Source organism: Peromyscus eremicus, chromosome 12 (assembly GCF_949786415.1).
Source record: "Peromyscus eremicus chromosome 12, PerEre_H2_v1, whole genome shotgun sequence".
In the NCBI taxonomy this organism is placed as follows: domain Eukaryota; kingdom Metazoa; phylum Chordata; class Mammalia; order Rodentia; family Cricetidae; genus Peromyscus; species Peromyscus eremicus.
The window spans coordinates 76,284,921-76,300,657 of NC_081428.1; the positions used below are offsets into that span (position 1 = coordinate 76,284,921).

The following is a 15,737-nucleotide window of genomic DNA, read 5'->3' on the forward strand; positions in this document are numbered from 1 at the left end:
AGGAACTGAAGCAGAGGCCATTGAGGAACACTGTTTACTGGAATGCAGATTATTTAAATTTGCCAGTTTAACAAGAATAATTTCAGTGGTAGCTCATATCTGTAATTCTAACATCAGAAGGTTCAAAGCTAGGTTAGAAGTTAGAGGCCAGCCTGTACTACAGAGTGAGATGTTGTTTAAAAAATTCCAGCACTTGGGAGGTAGGAGGATCAGGAGTTCTAGGCCAGCTTTAGCTACTTGAGACCTTGTCTCAAAAGGAAAAACAAAAAAGAAAACTCAAGAGAGTGAACATTATTTTTTATTATCTATTTATTTTTATTTTACGTGCACTGGTGTTTTGCCTGCATGTGTATCTATGTGAGTGTCAGGTCCCCTGGAACTGGAGTTACAGACAGCTGTGAGCTGCCATGTGGGTGCTGGGAATTGAACCCTCTGGAAGAGCAGGCAGTGCTCTTAACTGCTGAGCCATCTCTCCAGCCCCCTAAAGAGTCCATTATTAAGAGTGGAAAACTCTTGAATACCAATCAAAATGTTTAATTGTCAGGATGATGTTTAATTTTATACTCTTAATAGCCTCAGAATATATAAAATGTAAACTATAAAAAGTCAGAGAGATATTAGCAAATCCACAATTATTTTAACATACTTCTTCCAATTACTGATAGGTCAAGAGAAGATAAAGCAACAATTTAAAAAACTTTTTATATGCCCAATAAGTCTGATTTGCTGGGTGAACATCTGAAAACTATCCACAGCTAAAAAAGTGCTTTGTTAGGCATGAAGATTTAATTAAAACCTAGCTTTAAAGCAAGACTCAGTGAGTTTCAAATGAATTCATATAGGCAACAACCTGTCTCTGATATAATTCAATCAGAAACCAAGCAAGTAATAAACATTTTGAAAATCTTCTTACATTTACACATTTTACTTATTTGAAAAGTAGTTATTATGATCATTATTGCTGTATGAGTGTGTGTGTGTGTAGCAGCAATCCTGCCATGGTCCAACTTTGTGAAGTCAGTTCTCTCTTCCACCTTTACATGGGTTGAACACAGGTTACTAGGCTTGTGTATGCAAGTGTCTTTACCTACTGAGCAATCTTACCAATGAGTGAGGGCCTTACTCTGCCTATGCTGGTCTCAAAATCACTGTGTAGTCAGTGAAATCCAGATCCTCCTGCTTCCACCGCTCAAAGTCTGGAATTACAGGTACAGACTACCATGTCTAGCTTTGACAATTATATTTGTTATTTACATATTATAATAATTAATATATTTTGTTATATTATTTATTTACATATATATACCCGTCTATTCCATAGAGTACACGCTGGATTGAATTAAAGATTCTCCTCTGTCTATTTCCCAAGACTTGGGATTACAGGTATGAGTCACAATGCCCAACTGCTTTTGGAAACTATAACATCCTTTTAAATCCACAAGTCAAACAGGAAATTATAATTAGAAAGAAAATAACATTATGATCTACTTGAAAAGAACAAATGTGAAAATCGATGAATGTTAGAGAAATAACAGTATTCCATAATAAAACCATATTTTTCTACTATATTTACTTACAGTTTGTTTGTTTATTTATTGTGATAGTCGGAACTGAACCTAGGGCCTTGCACCTGCTAGCTCTTGCCACTGAGCTATATCTCTTGCCTTCTTATATTTTTTAAAATTAATTTTCTATATCCTTATCACAAATTCTACATCAAACCTCTACAGTTACCAGCTCTTCCTTAAGCTGGTGCACCCTACTAGTCCAGTCCTGAAGTAGCTCCCCTGGAGCCCTCTCTGATACCGTGCACATCTGTCAATGACCGTACTCGGGACAGTGCCTCTAGTACCATGCACATCTGTCAATGATTGTACTCGAGACAGTGCCTCTGATACCGTGCACATCTGTCAATGACTGTACTCAGGACAGTGCCAATCATCCTGTCACAAAATCTGGGGGTTCATTTTGCTGCTTTGCTACATGGGACTTATTTCCCACAGTATATACATTTCCTTCCTGTTTTTTCAATTTTATCTATTAGTGCGTGTATGCACATGTACCACAGTGTGCATGTGGGATCAGAGGAAAACTTGGTGGAGTCGTTTCTGTCCTTCCACTTTTATGTAGGTTCTGGGGATTTAACTCAGCCATTAAGCTTGTTCAGCAAGGCCTTTACCGATGGAGCCACCTCACTGATCCCATATGGTAGTATGTGTGTGTGTGTATGTGAAATTTTAAGCATTAGTATTCTATATGTGTGTGTGAGGCTGTCTTTCCCTCTTAAATACTTTCTGAACTCAGGAATGCTCATTTTGCAGATTCCTAGAGAGAAGTAGATGGAGACATGTTGGAAATCATTCATGAAGTTGCTAATTCTCTGTGCTCTTAAACATTTTGGTCCATTGAGATGTCTATCTCAATTAGTTCTAGTTTTTTGTTTAAAGTCCAATCATGCTTTCTCCGCCCCTTTCTTTCTGTTGTTTTCAGCACCCTGTGAGGGTACGAATGAGTGCATATACTTTTACATCAGCCATTTACATGCCTCCTCTAAAGAGGTAAATCTAGGCAGAACCATGGGGGTGGGAGTGGGGGTGGGGTGGAGGAAGGTCTGTGGCCAGGATGCATTTCCTGAGAAGGCCCTAGGCTTTCTTACAGGATGATTGTAAGGATTATGTCCTTAATTATGTCACTAGCCTGCAACAGTGTCCCAGCCTAAAAAGCGGGCGGGCCCTCTCTGTGTTCTCTTTTTCCGCACTCTCTCCCTCTCCCTCTCTCTCCCAATAAAGCTCTAGAAAGGTAACTATGGCCAGCGATACATCCAGCACTCTCCCCTGTCGGCATGGCCGCCATGGGCGGCGGACAGCCACGAGCGCTGCTTAACCAACATGGTAAGAGTCAGAGTGGTCCTCTGCAAATGATGGCACTAGGCCTGCTAATGTCACTGTTTTAAAAGTTAGGGTACAATCTCTATGAAACCCAGTATAAAGTTCTTTTCTCTCTTGGCTGTATTAAGAAGGGAGAGGCGGGGAACTGACACTACTATTTCCTGGTTTGTTTGACTATTGCTTTATCTCAAATAGCCAAGGGAGCTGGATGCTACTTTTGTTTGTTATTTTGCTCTAGGGGAAGTAGACCTGAATCATGTAAGAGCGCAGGCTGAGCAAGCCATTAAGTGTTGCTGCTTCACGGCCTCTGCCTCCAGGTTCCTGCCTTGAGTTACTGCCCTGGGTTCATGCTGGCTGGATATGCTCTCTATGTTCTACACAGACAGCAGTGGCTAGTGACTTGCTGACTCATGCCTGAAGTAGGTTTCCACAAAACCAGTTAGCTCACAGAAGCATACAGTGAATTCCATCTACTTGTCAATGTTTCCTGCTTGGTGAAACACTATTTCCTAAAATCAGTGCTGGTGCAAGTCTCTGCAGAAAAATTCCACGATCCACTTGATTTTCTTAAGCCACTAGAAATACTGAATGGAACCCAAATGGCTTCCCAGCAAAGCAGCATCCTGTCAGAAATTTAGAACCTTGCAAAAATTACTTATCTATATGAGCTTGAATTTACTCATTTTTTATTAAACTTTTAAAATTTATTTTACAAACCAACCACAGTTCCCTCCCCCTCCTATTCCTCCCACTCACCTCCTTTCTACCATACCCCTCCCCCATCTACTCCTCAGAAAGGGTAAGGCCTCCTACAGGAGTCAACAAAGCATGGCATATCAAGTTGAGGCAGGACCAAGCTCCTCCCCACTGTATTAGGGGCTGAGCAAGGCATCCCACCATAGAAAACAGATTCCAAAAAGTCAGCTAATGCACCAGGGACAGATCCTGATCCTGTTGCTAGGGGCCCCACAAAGAGACCAAGCTACACAACTGTCACTCACATGCAAAGAGCCTAGGTTAGTCCCATGCAGGCTCCCTAGCTGTCAGTATAGAGTCCATGAGCTCCCATGAGCTCAGGTCATTTGCCTCTGTGGGTTTCCCCTTCATGATCTTAACACACCTGGCTCCTATAATCTTTCCTCCCTCTCTTCAACAAGACTCCCAGATCTTGGCCCAGTGCTTGGCTATGGATCTCTCCATCTGCTTCCATCAGTTAGTTACTGGATGAAGGTTCTATGATGACAATTAGGGTGGTCACCGAAATGATTACAGGAGAAAGCCAGAGGCCAGTTCCCGTACCCTCTCTACTATTGCTAGGAGTCTAAGCTGGGGTCATCCTTGGATTCCTGGGATTTTCCTTGGCACCAGGTTTCTCCCTAACCCCATAACGGCCCCTCTATCAAGATATCTCTTTTGTTGTTCTCCCTCTCTATCCCTCCCCCAACTCAATCCTGATGTACCCATCCCCTATCCCCTCCCCCACTCCCAGTTAACCCAGGAGATCTCATCTATTTCCCCTTCCCAGGGCAATCCCTGAGTCAGATGAAATATGAATCTTTAAAGGACTTATTAATAAAAACAAACCCAGGGCCTGCTATTGGGGTGAATACTGGAAGATCAGAGAAGCAGAACAAGCCACAGCTTCCTCACCTCACCAATTCCTCAGGTGATCCTGTTTCCTCAGACTGGATGCCTCTCAGCTGAACTGTGCTGCTCAAAAGCCTAAAAGCTTAACCAGCCTAGTTCCTGGTTTTCACGTCTTATATACCTTTCTGCTTTCTGCCATCACTTCCTGGGATTAAAGGCTTTTGTTACCACATCTGACTGTTTCCAGTGTGGCCTTGAACTCACAGAGATCCAGGTAGATCTCTGCCTCTGGAATGCTAGGATTAAAGGCATGTGTGCCACTATTTTCTGGCCTCTATATCTAGTGGCTGTTCTGTTCTCTGACCCCAGTTAAGTTTATTAGGGTGCACAATATTTTGGGGAACATAATATCACCACACCCTTCTCCTTGTTACCTAGCTTCTCTGGAGCTGTGGGTTGTAGTCTGATTATCCTTTGCTTTACATCTAGTATCCACTTATGAGTGAGTACATACCATGCTTGTCTTTCTGGGTCTGAGTTATCTCACTCTGGATGATATTTTTCTAGTTCCATCCATTTGCCTGCAAATTTCATGATGTCATTATTTTTTTTTTCACCACTGAGTAATACTCTACTGTGTAAATGTATCACATTTCTTCATCCATTCTTTGGTTCAGGGGCATCTATATTGTTTCCAGGTTCTGGCTAATATGAATAATACTTCTATGAACATAGCTGAGCAAGTATCCTTGTGGTATGATTGAGCATTTTTGGGGTATATGCTCAAGAGTGGTATTGCTGGGTCTTAAGGTAGATTAATTCTTAATTTTCTGAGAAACTGCCATACTGATTTCCAAAATGGCTGTACAAGTTTGCATTCCCACCAACAGTGGAGGAGTGTTCCCCTTGCTCCACATCCTCTCCAACATAAGCTCTCTTCAGTGTTTTTGATCTTAGCCATTCTGACAGGTGTAAGGTGGTATCTCAGCGTTGTTCTGATTTACATTTCTCTGATGACTAAGGATGTTGGGCAGTTTCTTAAATGTCTTTCAGCCATTTGAGATTCCTGTGTTGAGAAGTCTCTGTTTAGAACTGTACCCCATTTTTTAATTGGATTATTTGGTATTTTGATGTCTAATTTCTTGAGTTGTTTATATATTTGGTTGATCAGTCCTCTGTCAGATGTGGGGTTGGTGAAGATCTTTTCCCATTCTGTAGGGTGTCATTTTGTCTATTGACTGTGTCCTTTGCCCTATAAAAGCTTTTCAGTTTCAGGAGGTCCCATTTATTAATTGTTGATCTCAATGTCTGTGCTACTGGTGTTATATTCAGGAAGTGGTCTCCTGTGCCAATGCATTCAAGGCAACTTCCACTTTCTCTTCTATCAGGTTAGTGTGACTGGATTTATGTTTAGGTCTTTGATCCACTTGGACTTGAGTTTTGTGCATGGTGATAGATATGGATCTATTTGCAATCTTCTGCATATTGACATTCAGTTATGCCACTACCATTTGTTGAAGATGCTTTCTTTTTTCCTAAGAAACTTCCAGAGGCATCACCACCCCTGACTTCAAGCTCTACTATAGAGCTTGGTTATTGGCATAAAAACAGACATGTGGATCAATGGCATCAAATCGAAGACCCCGATATGTATCCACATACCTATGAACACTTGATTTTTGACAAAGAAGCTAAAATTGTACAGTGGCATTTACTCATTTTTACATGGAAATACTAGAAAACTAATGCAGAGAGTTGAGACAAGGGTCAAAGTGACCTACATGGCACACAAATCTTTCTTAGGTGCACACATTTGATATCAAAGTTTAAAAAGAATTTTTTCTTAAAACATTCGTGCAGACTTACTATATATATTGGGTCAACTGCTATATTTTCTATGGATTTACGTACTGTACTAAATGATCATTTTGTCAGATATTGCTGGTATATAAAAAATACAGTTAAACTGTATACTGACTTCTGTCACCCTCACTAATTTTCCTTGTTTGTAATCATGGAATCATCTCATAATGCCCATTTTGCTTCTTCACTTCCAATTCTGTTTATTTTGCTTTGTAACAGTGTGAACAAAAAACTACTGGAAGGAGTCTGACTGCAGAGACTGATGGACTGATTGGAATCTCAGTGCTGTGGAGATTGGGACTTTACAGATATAGAAGCTAATTACTTTACCTTGGGTAGTATTAGCCTTCTGGAACATCCATGCCTTGCCCCTATACACTCTGTATCTGAACTAACACCTCATGACAATAAGTAATAAAAAGCTCTTAGGAGCTACTAGCTTTAGCAGAACACTAGTTTCCACCATCCCAAGAGCTATGGATGTCATCATCTTAGGCCTTTCCATCCATCTTACTGTACCCACTTCTCTGATGTACCCACCAATATATTTTAAGCTTGCCTTGATTTATGACTTTCTCTGTTCCATAAAACTATAAAAACTTAATGAAACTGCTTCCACTTAGAACATGGAATTTAGGGTAACGTACATCTGTGTTCCGGGCCACAGTCACTCATAATGGCTCTAGTGGAATAAACTATCTCTTACTCCTTTTAACATAAGAGCTGTGGCTGGGTGGTGGTGGTGTACACCTTTAGTCCCAGCACTCAGGAGGCAGAGGCAAGCATATCTCGGAGGTCAAGTCCAGTCTGGTCTATAGAATGAGTTCCAGGAAAGCCAGGACGTAGAAAAACCCTGTCTTGGAAAACAAAACAAAAAACAAACAAAACAAAACAAAAAGATGAGAGCTGTAAGGTTTTTATGCTGACAACAGGATCTCAAGTAGCTTAGGCTGGCCTTGAACTTCTTGTACAGCTGAAGATAACCTTGAACTCTTGATCTCCTACCACTACCCCATGTGTCATTACTTTGTTTAAATAACCCACCAAATTTAAGTAAAGTTGTTTCATGAGCACAGGTTGGGGCTTATTTACTGGAGGATGGGTAACTTACCAGTAGCTACACCACCTAAGAAAAGTGACTCTTCTTCCTCTAACAGTCATTAAGTGCCTACAGCTTCTCAGCCAGGGGTGGGTCCTCATGAGCCCCTCCTTTATCCATACTGGACCATTGCTAGGCTCAATTTTGTGCAAGTAACTCACAGATACTGTGAGTTCCTGAGAACAGCCACTATATCATGTCCAGAAGACAGCATTTTACAGTTGTCAAACCCTGATGCTATTGCTGTGATAAAACACACACACACACACTGACCAAAATAAACTTGGGAAGGAAACAGCTTATTTCATTGTATAGCTTGTAGTTCATCGGTGAGGGAACTCATGGCAGTAATTGGAGGCAGGAGCTGAAGTTGAGGCTGTGGAGGAACACTGATCACTGGCTTGCTCAGCCTTCTTTGTTATGTGATCCAAGACCACCTGCCCAGGGGTGGCACCACCCACAATGGGCTGGGCCATCCCACATCAATCACCGATTAAGAAAATGCCCTACAGACTTTTATACAGGCAAATCTGATGGAAGCTTTTTCTTAATTGAGAGTCCCGCTTACCAAATGACTTGTGTCAAGTTGACACAAAGCTCACCAGCCTAATAGCATTCTTCCCTGTCCTCTAGCTTTTACATTCCTTCTCCCTCTCTTTGTATATATTTTCTGAGTTTTGAGGGTGGGAAGACAGATAATAAAGATGGCCTGTTCTGAGAAGAACAATCAGCATTGACGTATTCTCAGGACTTTGATCAGGCATGAGTTTCTGTATTAACCAATGTCTACTGCTTCTCCAACTAACATTGAAATCATTATTCTATGGGTACAAAACAAACATTCAGAAGACAGCTGCCCCTTAGGGCCATGCCACTGCTGCTCCAGTGGCACTCCTGCACCAGCACTGGCACATTCTTCCCAACAGGGAACTATAGCATCCGAGGGCCACCACTGGGCAAGATCATTGACACCTTTTCTCCCCATCATCCCACATGAAGCCTTCTGTGAAAGCTACTCAGCAGAGAAGAAGCTGCGGGCTCTGCTCCAGTTGATTTTTCTGTGTTGTGATTGTTAATATTCTGATCTGCCCCTTGAAATCCCACCCCTTGGCGCTGCCCTGCGTCCTGATGTAAAAGCCTCTTTTTAACTCTGCTCCTTCTCCTCTCTCCATCTTTTCCTCCACTAGGTGTGCACCCCCTCCCTCTCTCTTCCCTCACCAAATAAAACTCTTCACTCAGCGCTGTCTGCATGGCATCTCTGTCTTTCACCTACCGTGAGGCACCTTAGCTCTACCTACCAAAGCCTCCTGCACGTGCTGTACCATAACAGTGATGTCTTCACCAATATGCTCTCATCATCTAGCTCCAGTAGACAACTGTGGTGGTCAGTGCTGTGGGATGTTCTGTATGGCAAATGTGTTGCTCTGATTGGTCAATAAATAAATCACTGATTGGCCAGTGGCCAGGCAGGAAGTATAGGCGGGACAAGGAGGAGAATAAAGCTGGGAAGTAGAAGGCTGAGTAAGAGAGACACTGCCAGCCGCCACGATGACAAACTGCATGTGAAGATGCTGGTAAGCCACAAGCCACGTGGCAAGGTACAGACTTATAGAAATGGATTAATTTAAGCTGTGAGAACAGTTAACAAGAAGCCTGCCACGGCCATACAGTTTGTAACCAATGTAAGTCTCTGTGTTTACTTGGTTGGGTCTGAGCGGCTGTGGGACTGGCAGGTGAGAGAGATTTGCCCTGACTGTGGGCCAGGCAGGAAGACTCAAGCTACAGGTCAGAATGAGAATGTCTCCCATAGGCTCATATATTTAAACACTCGGTCCCCAGTTGGGGGCATGTCTGTAGAGTTGAGAGAACCTTCAGGAGATAGAGCCTTGTTAGAGGAAGTAGTCACTAGGGGCTAAGTTTGAGAGTTTATAGCTTCACTCCACTTCGAGTGTGTGGAGGAATACATCATCAGCTTCCTGCTTTTGCCACCATACTTCCCTCATGTTGCCATGCCTCCTACCACACTGTGATGGTCTCTATCCCTTTGGAAATCTAAGCCAAAGCAGATCCTTTCATTCCTAAGCTGCTTTTTGGTTATGGTATTTTATCACAACAGAAAAGTATATATGGAAACATATCTTGAAAGATAGAATACAAATCGCTGAGAAACATTTTTTTTTTAAATGTTCCACACCATTAGTTACCAGGAAAACAAAAATTAAAACCACTTTGTGATTTTACATCCCCACACCTGGCAAAATTGTCAGGATTAAAAAAAATTAAAAAAAAGAAAGAAAGAAAGAAATTAAGAAGACAGATGCTAGCATGGATGTAGAAAAAAGGGAACATTTATTCACTGACTGTGGGAGAGCAAACTGGTAGTCACTATGGAAATTAGTGTGGAGGTGCCTCAAAAAGCTAACAATAGATCTACCAGGAGATTCCTACTTAAAAAAACAAAAAACTTTGTTTTTTTTTTGTTGTTGTTGTTGTTGCCAATAGGTTGCTCTTCACAAACTGATAGCAAGACCCCATTGCTGAAGACAAACCCACACTATTCACTGAACATGGACAAGTTGAGCTGGTGCCTACACAGAACCTTCACCTCCATGAGACATTTCGGTAACATATATTTTTGTTGTGGTTTTTCCATTCTATTTATAGTCTCTGAAGGGACTGATAACTCCATTCTTTCTTACTATTTTAATCTTTTATTAATTTAATCTTACGATTCTTTTAAAATTAATTATTTACTTATTTTTAATGTATGTATACACACAATGGGGGTTGGGGGATTTTGCCATGTTGTGTGTAAAGAGGTCAGGGCACAAGTTAGTGGAGTAGCTTCTCTTATCATCATGTGGGTTCTGCAGTTGGAACTCAGCTAAACAGGCTTTCAAGGCATCTCTATCTACCTCACTTTAAGGTTCTTATCAATGATTTCACAGAATCAACTTTTTTGCTTTCTCTGTTTGCTTATGCCATTAATTTCTACTCATATTTATATTTCTTCCATTTCTAAAGCAAATTTATTCTATTCTTTTCCTTTTTTTTTTGCACATCTAGAACTGATCAATTTTATTGCTGAGTTCATTGTTGTCCTTCACTGTATTCTGAGGTGCTAGAAGTTGGTTAATTTTGTCATGAAGCTCATTCTTAACCTTTGTCAACTTATCCAAAGATGCCAAGAACAACCAACCATCATCATTACTTTCCTTAGTTTTTCCACAAACTGTCAAAAGTTTTATATACTGTTGATGTTCTTCTTCTTTTATGTTAGCCCCACATTGGGCGCCAAAATGTAGTTGGTTGTTTTCTTACTTTTTTGGCTCTTTTGGGGGGCCTGCCACCCAGTTCCCAAATAAATCACACACAGAAGCTTATTCTTAATTATAAATGCCTGGCCTTGGCTTAGCTTGTTTCTTGACAGCTTTTCTTAACTTTGAATTATCCTGTCTACCTTTGCCTCTGGGCTTTTACCTTTCTCTTACTTCTGTATATCTTACTTTCACTCTTACTCTGTGGATGGTTGTGTGGCTGTGTGGCTGGCCCCTGGCATCCTCCTCTCCTTGTTCTCTTGCTCTTTCTCCCAGATTTCTCCTCTTATTTCTTCTCTCTGCCTGCCAGCCCCACCTATCCTCTCTCCTGACTTGCTATTGGCCATTCTGCTCTTTATTAGACTGTCAGGTGTTTTAGACAGGCAAAGTAACACACCTTCACAGAGTTAAACAAATTAAACATAAACAAAAATAACACATCTTAAAATAATATCCCCCAACATTTCCCCCTTTTTGTCTAAAAAAAAAAAAGATTTTAACTTTAACATACTAAAATGATACACAACAAAGACAGTTATCAAGCAAGAATTACATTTACAATATTCTGTCCATTTGTAGTTAGCATATTCAGAGAACATAATGCATTATCTATCCTATCTTAGTAAATACAAAGTTTTACACCTAATTTACTGTTTTGTTTTGTTTTTTTTTGAGACAGTGTTTCTCAGTGTAGCTTTGCGCCTTTCCTGGATCTCGCTCTGTAGCCCAGGCAGGCCTTGAACACATAGAGACCTGCCTGCCTCTGCCTCCCAAGTGCTGGGATTAAAGGCGTGTGCCACCACTACCCGGTTTCTTTTCCTTTTAGAAAAAGGAAGGCTCATTAATTTCAATCTTCTTCTTCTTCTTTTTTTTTTAAGTGTGAACATTTTAATTTTATCTACATGGGTGTGTTTGTGTGTGCCAGGTGTATCTGGGTGCCAGAAGAGGTCACAATGTAATGTAACATAGTGACTGAGAAAATACCATTAGTTAACTGTTATAAATCTATACAAATTTAAGTTATGAGACACTGAAAGCATTCCTCAAGCAACACTGTCACCTATTTTCAAATATATAATGTATTTGTGGCTGTACATGGGACAGTTAAATCCTGCTAGGTAAGATTATGACTTGGTTATTGTTTCATTTGGAAATTAAGCATGACAGACGGAAATGTGATTGCATGTCAAACTGATAAGGGATGGACTTGGGATGGCTAATCTTGGTTGTCAACTTCTTTATAATTTGAATTAACTGGAACCAAACTGCTGGGCACTCCTTCGAAGGATTTTCTTAATCAGATTATTTGAATCACAAAGACACGCCCTAAATCTGGGCCACACCTTCTGGTGGCAGCATACAGAAAATGACACAGAATAAGGAAACTTTGTCTTTTGCTTGCTTGCTTTCACTCTCTCGCCAATACCCTCTATCAGGTTGCTGCAGCATTTCTCCACCAATATTAGAACTAACTTTTTCATGAGTCTAATGTAGACTGAAGAACAACAGCTCTACAGCAATCCTCCAGGACTCCAGCACCATATTGGACTGCTATGACAGCCTTGTGCTTCCATAATGAGAAAGCCATTCACTTAGACCACATCCTGTGAGCAGGTCTAAGAAATCCCCTTTTAATATACATTCATTCTATATGTTTGTTCTGTTAGTTAGAGGACCCCCACTAATAGAAGACTATTTCATTTTAAAACCATTCATGAATAAAGTGGCAAGAACAGCATCCCACCCAGTGCTGGCTATAACAGCATTCTGTTCAGTACATCCCAACTATTCTCACAGTCTAACTGCCTGACTTGCCTGTGTCAGGTCTCTCCCCATAGAGCCGAGAGGGCAGGGACTGCTTAATTTGCTATCATGAACCTGGAAATTCAAACTGCTCAATGCAGGCACAATGGTTTATGCTTGTTACTCTGGATGGTGAGGAATTACCACGACACCCTGTCTCAAAACCAAACCCCAAACTAACAAGGTGGCAGAGGGAACACAGCACAGATGGGCAAGAGTACCAGCTTGCTGTTCACACTTATCTGACCAGGATAACCTATGGGTGTAGATTCCCTTCACAGACAAGGAGCTTGAATGATTTTAGTTCAAGTATGTCTATATATACACATATGGTTTTATAGCAGGCTGCAGCTCAGACACACCACCTGCATTCATAGGAGATGCTGTACATTGTGTGGCTGTGTCCTGGAAGACAGCAAGTAAGTGTAGTATCATCTTCAGAAAGTTCTGAGACATTGGAGAATAGCACAACCAAGCCATGAGAAGTGTGTGTAAGGAAATTTGACCTTTTAAAGATATTCTATGAGCTGGGTGGCAGTGGCGCACACCTTTAATCCCAGCACTTGGGAAGCAGAGTCAGGCGGATCTCTGTGAGTTCAAAGCCAGCCTGGTCTATAGAGCGAGATCTAAGACAGTCACCAAAACTACACAGAGAAACTCTGTCTTGGAAAAAACCAAAGAAAAAAAAGTTATGTTATGAATTAGTGTGATGCAGTGTTCAAAAAAATAATCTTCCACTTTGGGAAGTAGAATGAGATTCATTCTTTAGCTGCCCTGCCACTGGGTAAGTTAAAACACACACACTGACTCACATCAAGAGATCTCTCAGCACTGTTTGTGGGTACCTTGTGACTTAGGTGAGAGGGATACGATCTTTAGGAGATTATTTTAGATTACCAAGACAAAAATGTCTCACAGGGAGGCAGTAAGATGTTAGTGGTTAGAATAAGAGAGCCCCAGAACTAGATTCATTCCATGATACAATTCACCATTCTGTGCTTGGAATAACATTCTAATAAGTGAATTCCTCTCTTTAAGTACTAAGGTGTAAAACAAACCCCCTTAACCAGTTTCCCATTTCTCTGGCTGTTATCATGTGGTTCAGAGCAGCTTGCAAGGCCTGGAGAGGAGACTTCATTGAGTTCTGTGGCTGATGAACAAGACTCCCCAACTTTGCAAGTGTCCTCACTCCCATGCAATTCAGGTGACTTTAGTTCCTATACCTTTTCCAAACTCAAAATTTTAGTTTCTGTCACCCATTTGGAAAACCTGAATTGCTAGTCATATTCATGTATTTGTCTTTATAGGTGTAATCTTTATGTGAAAGCAATGAGAGAGGTATGAAAGTAGCATAAAGTTTCCCTGTCCAGACATGTGCCTCACATGGGAAACCGACCTGTGATGCTGGGTCTTATGGCAGTGATCTCATCCCTCAGTGTAGTTCTATTTGTAAGGTAAGGTTTTGTTAAGGATACAACAATAGGTAACTTGAAATGCAGTACCTACATTTGCCCCTGTCCCAGCCAATCACTCAGCTCCATCTAGGAAGAACCACATCAATCAGGAGGCATATTCACAGTAGTGAATATAATGGCACAGGCTGTAACCCCAGTACCAAGGCAGACAGACCATAATTTGAGGCCATCTGGTGCTGTATACAGCAAGTTCAAAGCTACTCTGTGATACACAGTGAGACCCTGTCTCAAAAAATAAACAAACAACAACAAAGGAAAGCAGAAGCTGTTTATGAAACCACATTACCCTTTCCAGCAACACAAAAAAGGTCTTACATGCTGGAAGCATGAAGCTCTAAATTACATAGTATTTGCCTTAGAAAAAGGTTCCCCTTCTGTGTGTGTGTGTGTGTGTGTGTGTGTGTGTGTGTGTGTGTGTGTGTATGTGTGTGTGCACACGCATTTACATGCACTGAAGTCAGGACCTAATGTGTGCAAATCAAGCACACAATCCTGAAAAGTTTTTATTTCCTGCCTTTATCAGCTTCATTGGAGAATGGTTCAAAAATTATAAATTATAAAAAACTAAAACTATATTATAATAAATGACAAAGAAAGAAAACGATTTGTAGAAAGAGGTTTACACGGTATAATAATTTCTCTGAGAATTTCAGTGCCCCCTTCCTTCCACACGATATAACTTCCCTTTCCTTGATTCAGCGGTGTGATTTCACTGCTCCACAGAGAGGGAGCAAGGGAAACTGTGGACGTGTGTGTCAGCACATGCACATGTGCCAAGAAGGAAGATTAAGTGACCATGTGGGTGTTTACACTGAGATCGGAGCAGTTCTTAGCAGTCCACCAGGAATTCCGGGAATCTAGTCAGGCTGGCTGTTCTATTCTAGGTCACTGTCAGAGGCAGCAGTCCCCAAGATCAACAAGATCTTATTCTCTACTTCATAATCTCTTACAAGCATCAACTCAAGAAAAAGGGAGAAAAACCTGAAGTATGAAGTATAAAAGTAAAAGCAAGAGACAAAGAGAGGGGCATGGGAGCAGGAGAGGCTTGAGAGGCTTGGCCCTGAACAGAGGAGCTCCCCAGAAGACAGGAGGAGGGCTGCTTCCCCACAGCTGGGAACAAGACACAGGACACTGCGTTCCCCTTTTCTCAAAAACAACCAGGCATGAGATCTCAAAGTAAACAGTTAATCCTGCTGTTTATCTTTTTAACATGAAGAGATATTAACAACATGGTTTTTGCTGTACAGAAATGTTTCTTAGTCATTTAAAGATCGTATTTTTTTTTCTGCTAAAACTGTGACACAAGCTTTCTTCTCTCTTTCTTAAAATGTTTTTGTACTGAAATAGAGTCTCCCTATGTATCCCAGGCTTGCCTCAAACTTGAAGCAATTCCTTCATTTCAGCTTCCCAAGTGCTGCTGGCATTACAGGCCTGTGCCACCATGCTTGGTATGAACTTTCCAGTATCACTGGACAGGAGCAAATAATAGTCGACCCTTGCTAAATGGGTACTTAGTATGGTTTTAATGCCGTGTAGGATCCATGTCCACCACCACTGTCACAATACTCAGCAGCTCCTATGAGATTATGGTTGACCTTGCTCATGTTATCAGGCTTCCCAGACTCGGGCAGAAAATTACAGGAAGGAGAGAATGCAGAACAGTTTCAGACAGCAGCAAATCTCCTCATTCCCAAGCCCCTCACCC

General features: G+C 41.2%; 1 protein-coding gene across 1 annotated transcript in view; it reads right to left on the minus strand.

Annotated features, from left to right (window-relative positions):
- Positions 1–15,737, minus strand: part of Spidr (scaffold protein involved in DNA repair) — a 300,139-nt gene that overhangs the window by 43,951 nt on the left and 240,451 nt on the right. The window lies entirely within an intron of this gene.